Source organism: Symphalangus syndactylus, chromosome 1 (genome assembly GCF_028878055.3).
Source record: "Symphalangus syndactylus isolate Jambi chromosome 1, NHGRI_mSymSyn1-v2.1_pri, whole genome shotgun sequence".
Taxonomy (NCBI): Eukaryota; Metazoa; Chordata; class Mammalia; order Primates; family Hylobatidae; genus Symphalangus; species Symphalangus syndactylus.
The window spans coordinates 82,456,323-82,461,567 of NC_072423.2; the positions used below are offsets into that span (position 1 = coordinate 82,456,323).

The 5,245-nt window shown below is 38.4% G+C and overlaps 1 pseudogene; it reads left to right on the forward strand.

Moving 5' to 3' along the window:
• The first annotated feature begins 4,047 nt into the window (after window positions 1-4,047).
• LOC129488448 (olfactory receptor 9G19-like) lies at window positions 4,048-4,994 on the forward strand (annotated as a pseudogene).
• The last annotated feature ends 251 nt before the right edge of the window (window positions 4,995-5,245 follow it).

Genomic DNA, 5,245 nt, shown 5'->3' on the forward strand with positions numbered 1-5,245 from the left:
CTTTCTTCTTTCTTTCTTTTTCCTTCCTTCCTTCCTTCCTTCCTTCCTTCCTCTTTCTTTCTTTCTTTCTCTTTCTTTCTTTTCCTTCCTTCCTTCCTTCCTTCCTTCCTTCCTTCCTTCCTTCCTCTTTCTTTCTTTCTTTCTTTCTTTCTTTCTTTCTTTCTTTCTTTCTCTCTCTTTCTTTCTTTCTTTCTTTCTGACAGAATTTTGCTCCTGTCACCCAGGCTGGAGTGCAGTGGCACTATCTCGGCTCACTGCAACTTCCGCCTCCTGGGTTCAAGTGATTCTCCTGCCTCAGCCTCCCAAGTAGCTGGGAATGCAGATGCCCACCACCATGTCTGGCTAATTTTTGTATTTTTAGTAGAGATGAGGTTTCACCATGTTGGCGAGGCTGGTCCCAAACTGCAGACCTCAGATGATCCACCAGCCTCGGCTTCCCAAAGTGCTGGGATTACAGGCGTGAGCCATCGCACCCGGCCAAGTGTTTCTTTTTCTATACCAGATAGTGCATGGGATAGAAGCTCCTTAAGAGGGGTGAGAAAACTATGTATAATATATATTATTTGATGAAGACGGCTGAAGTGTCCTCAAATGTCTTTTATTCAGACTTTATTTTCTCTTTCAGTGAAGCAGGTAGTTAAATGGTTATTTGACAGATTTTTTTTTTTTTTAACAAGAGGTCCATATTGTCATGACTTTAAAGTATTTCTTTTTCTTTATGTTTATATATATATATGTTTTGGGGGAAACATACTATACATTTACATTTATAATTAATATATAGCTAAAGCAGTATCTGAAAAAGTACCAAACTGAATTGTACAGACAGCAGGTGCATTAAGCCTGGAGAGTACTGAGCAATCACTAAGAGTTCAGCTCCTTTTGGTGTGTCCACTCCCAGAGTCATTTACTTAAAAAATCCTCCTCATGAAGGAAGCTGTCAGATAGTTGAAGAGGAGAGAGATGATTTGTGGGAAGAAGTTTTCTAAGCATGCCTTGATTTCAGCAATGCATGCAGCCAGCTTTAAGTCTATGAATGAATGATAAGTACATTTAGTTTAAGGAAACTCTTTCTTGTGTATGTGTGTATCATTCTCTTCACAAGGAATCTTTGGAAAAATGATTTCAAAGTTGATATCGAAAAAGGCAGAATAGGCCAGGTGTGGTGGCTAATGCCTGTAATCCCGGCACATTGGGAGGGGAAGGCAGGTAGGTCACCTGATGCCAGGAGTTTAGGACCAGCCTGGCCAACATAGCAAAAACCAGTCTCTACTAAAAAGACAAAAACTAGCCAAGTCTTGTGGCACATGCCTGTAGTCCCAGCTACATGGGGGGTTAAGGCATGAGAATCGCTTGAACCCAGGAAGTCAGTGCACTCCAGCCTGGGCAACTGAGTGAGACTCTGTCTCAAAAAAAAAAATAGAATTAAAAATGCTGCATGTTTGCTGAAATTTTGATTCATTTGTTTGTCTTTGGATACTACTAATTGTTTATATGAACTATGAGAAATTTTGAGTTGAATGTGTGGTCTACACAGAGCAGTGAATAGGACATGTTGGTGTGCAATAGGTTTTATCCCTGCCTGAATTTTACGTTGAGTTCTGCTTTTTTTCTGTTTGCATCTTCTCAATTTATTTACCTGTGTAAATATGGAAGATGGCTTAATGTGTCTTATGTGTCATGATAAGCCACCTTCAACCATTTTTATTTGTAAAATCATTGAATTATATATGGATATGTGCATACATTTATACTTACGCTTATTTTATACATTAATGACTGTAGATGAAAATGAGAGGCTAGAGAAGAAATGCCTCTTACAACTTTCATTCTCAATCGGAATTTTGAAAACAGGTCCAGAAATGAACTGCCCAGCTTTTCTAAAAGCCACAGAAAGTGTAGTTTCTGCAGGAGAACACAAGAAAATCTAGGCAATCATAGCATGGGAGCAACTGGAGATCGTTGGGAGGTAAAGCAAATGTATCTGAGGGATGGATCGCTGAGATGAACAAATCACATAGTTTAGGGAATGCAATACATAGGTTTAACTTCTAATTTTCAAAGTGCTTTCTCACATCTGTAATGTCACAAAGTCCTGTTAAACTAAGAAAGGCAGGTAAGAAAAAAAGAGTTCTGGAAGTGTCCAGTTTCTTCAATATTGGCAGCAGCTCACTAAATTCAGAATCCAGGTCTCCTGATTCTTGGTACTAAGCTGTTTCTAAGAACACGCTTTGTTAAGAACAACCTTAGAACTTGACCTCCTTGATACACAAAGACAACCCAAACATTATTTAATCTAGTCCTCTTTGTTCATATGAATAACTTGTACTTTGACAATAAATATAGCATTGATATTTGTTTAAATAAAAAATAGATTCTTAAAACCCTAGTGAAAAGAAATTGTCTTTCATCATATAAGTACAGTTCCAAGAAAACCCTTTTTATTTTTTATTTTTCTAACTCAATGTTAAGTCCATGTCTTAGCAAAATAGCCAAGATTAGGTTGTTGTGTTTTCTTTTCCTAGAAATGGAGTCTTGTAAAGCCTTGGCTCTTCTAGTAGAAATTTAACATCTCTTGCCAACCCAGAATACTGGCAATCATAATCTCACCCCTCTTTGATTGTGGTAGGTGGTAGTAGGGGCCCTCTAAGTGATGTTGTGTCCCTCATGACTGGCAACATTCCTCTCCAGCTCCTACCTCTGAGGGAAAGAAGACTCTGAAGTTGTTTCCACAACTTTCTATTTAGTTTCCTATTACTGCTGTAACAAATAACCACAAACTTCCTGGCTTCAAACAACAAAAAAATCTGTTTTCTACAGTTCGGTAGTTCAGAAGTTTGAAGTCAGTGCCGCTGGCCAAAATCAAGATGTCATCAGGGCCATGCTCCATCCAGATGTTCTAATGGAGAATCCACTCCTTTTCTATTTCAGCTCCTTGTGGCCGCTGGCATTACTTGGCTTGTGGTTGCATTACTCCAACCTCTTCTCCCATGATCACACTCACTACCTCCTCCTTTTCTGTCTGAGTCAAGTCTCCCTCTGCCTCCCTCTTGTAAGGATATTTGTAATTACATTTTGTGCTCATCCTGATAATATCCCCATCTCAATTCTCTTAACTTAATGACATATGGAAAAATCCTTTCCCCATATAAAGTAATATTCCCAGGTTCCTGGAATTAGAAAATGAATATCTTTGTGGGTCATTATTCCTTCTATCACAAACAATTCATTTTAGGTAGTGTCATTCTTTTTTAAAAAATCCTATTAATTCTGTAGGAAATTCAACCCAAATTATGAACACAATTTTCCAATGGTTAATATTTTTATTTCATTTCCAGACAAATTTTAGGGTCATGAAGGTAGCTGTGGTTTGAAAATACCATTTTGTAAGCACATCTGTTCTTTTTATTCAAATTACATATGTTCTACTTTATGCAAACTTGTATTCTTAGTTTTGTGAACAAAAATTTGAATGAAATACAATTATTTCCTCCAAGGAAATTATAGAATAATGTACTTCCCATGATATTATAAAATGTGGCTAAAATAATAAGATTATTTTTTCATGCAAATCTCTGACAAAGGACAAAATAATTTAAACACCTGAAAAGAAGTCAGAGCATTCTTTCAAGCTCCCCCATCAAGAAGAGAAGATACACAATTCACCTTCTCCCAAAGAGGAGGAAAAATTAGGTATAAAACAGGTGATGTGCAGTATGTTCTGTGCCTAACAACTAATCTCTCATGGCAGCTTAGAACCGGTTTCACAGCCATACTAAAGGAATGATACCAACTTCAGCACAAACATGTCTCACAATGAACTCATATGAAACGCTGCCAATATCAGCATAAACATGTCTCACATTAAACTGATACGGAATACCAACTACAGCATAAACGTGTCTCACAATAAACTCATATGAATCAATTGAATTTTTCAGTTTTCCAGAAAGGAAAATGTGGGGGAAGCATACAGTGAGGGCTATCTTAAGTCATGGCATATGTGTTAATATTTTCACAGAAAGGAATGACAGAAACCCAAAATCAATGGATAAGAGAAATTTCACCAAAGTAAAAGTGTTTATCCTTTTAGAGTTCACAGAAGATTTGGGGTTACAGCGAGTGCTCTTTTTTATCTTTCTCATCATTTATGTCATCAGCCTCTCAGGCAACATCATTCTGATTTCTCTCATCTGTGCTGATTTTTGGCCCCACACACCCATGTAGTTCTTCACTGGAAACCGGTTCCTTCTGGATCTCTGCTATTCCTCTGTCCACATCCCCGATATCCTGCTGACTTGCATTTCTGATGACAAAACCATCTCCTTTCCTGGCTGCCTGGCTCAGTTCTTCTCTGCTGGGCTGGCCTATAATGAGTGCTATATGCTGGCTGCCATGGCTTATGACCACTACATGGCAATCTCCAAGCCCCTGCTTTATTCCCAGGCCATGTTCCCAGAGTTATGTGCCAGTCTTGTTGCATCTTCACACCTTGGCGGCTTTGTAAACTCAACCATCATCACCAGTGAGACATTTACCTTGAGCTTCTGTAGCAGCAATATCATTGATGATTTCTTCTGTGATCTGCCCCCACTTGTAAAGTTGGTGTGTGATGTGAAGGACAGCTACCAAGCTGTGCTGCATTTTATACTTGCCTCCAATGTCATCACTCCCACTGCACTTATTCTTGCGTCCATCTCTTCATCATTGCAGCCATCTCGAAGATCCATTCCACTAAGGGCCGTCTCCAGGTCTTCTCCACTTGTGGGTCTCCCTGAAGGCTCTCACCTTGTACTATGGTGCAATCTTCTTTATCTACTCCCAACCAAGAACTAGCTATGCCCTAAAAGGGGATAAAGTGGGGTCAGTGTTCTATTACTGTGGTGATTCCAATGCTAAACCCCTTGATCTATAGCTTAGGAAGTAAGGATGTCAAAGATGCCTTGAATAAAATGTTAGATAGACTTAAGTTTCTTAAAGAAAAATATTGGTAAACAATTTTTAACAGATTATCTCCACGTCATTGTTTTCAGCTTATATTCTCAGAAATAAATAAAAGATAAAATCATTTGATAACTTGGAAACAGAAGTCTGCATTTTTGTTTTTAAGTTGGCGCTAAGATATCTGAATGTATTTTTTAAATAAATGAGGCTGGGGCATTTGCAAAAGCTGCTATGCATGGTAGCTTGGAATGGAGTCTATAAAATTGTTAGGTGTCTGAGAAGATTGAAAGAAGCAGATTAA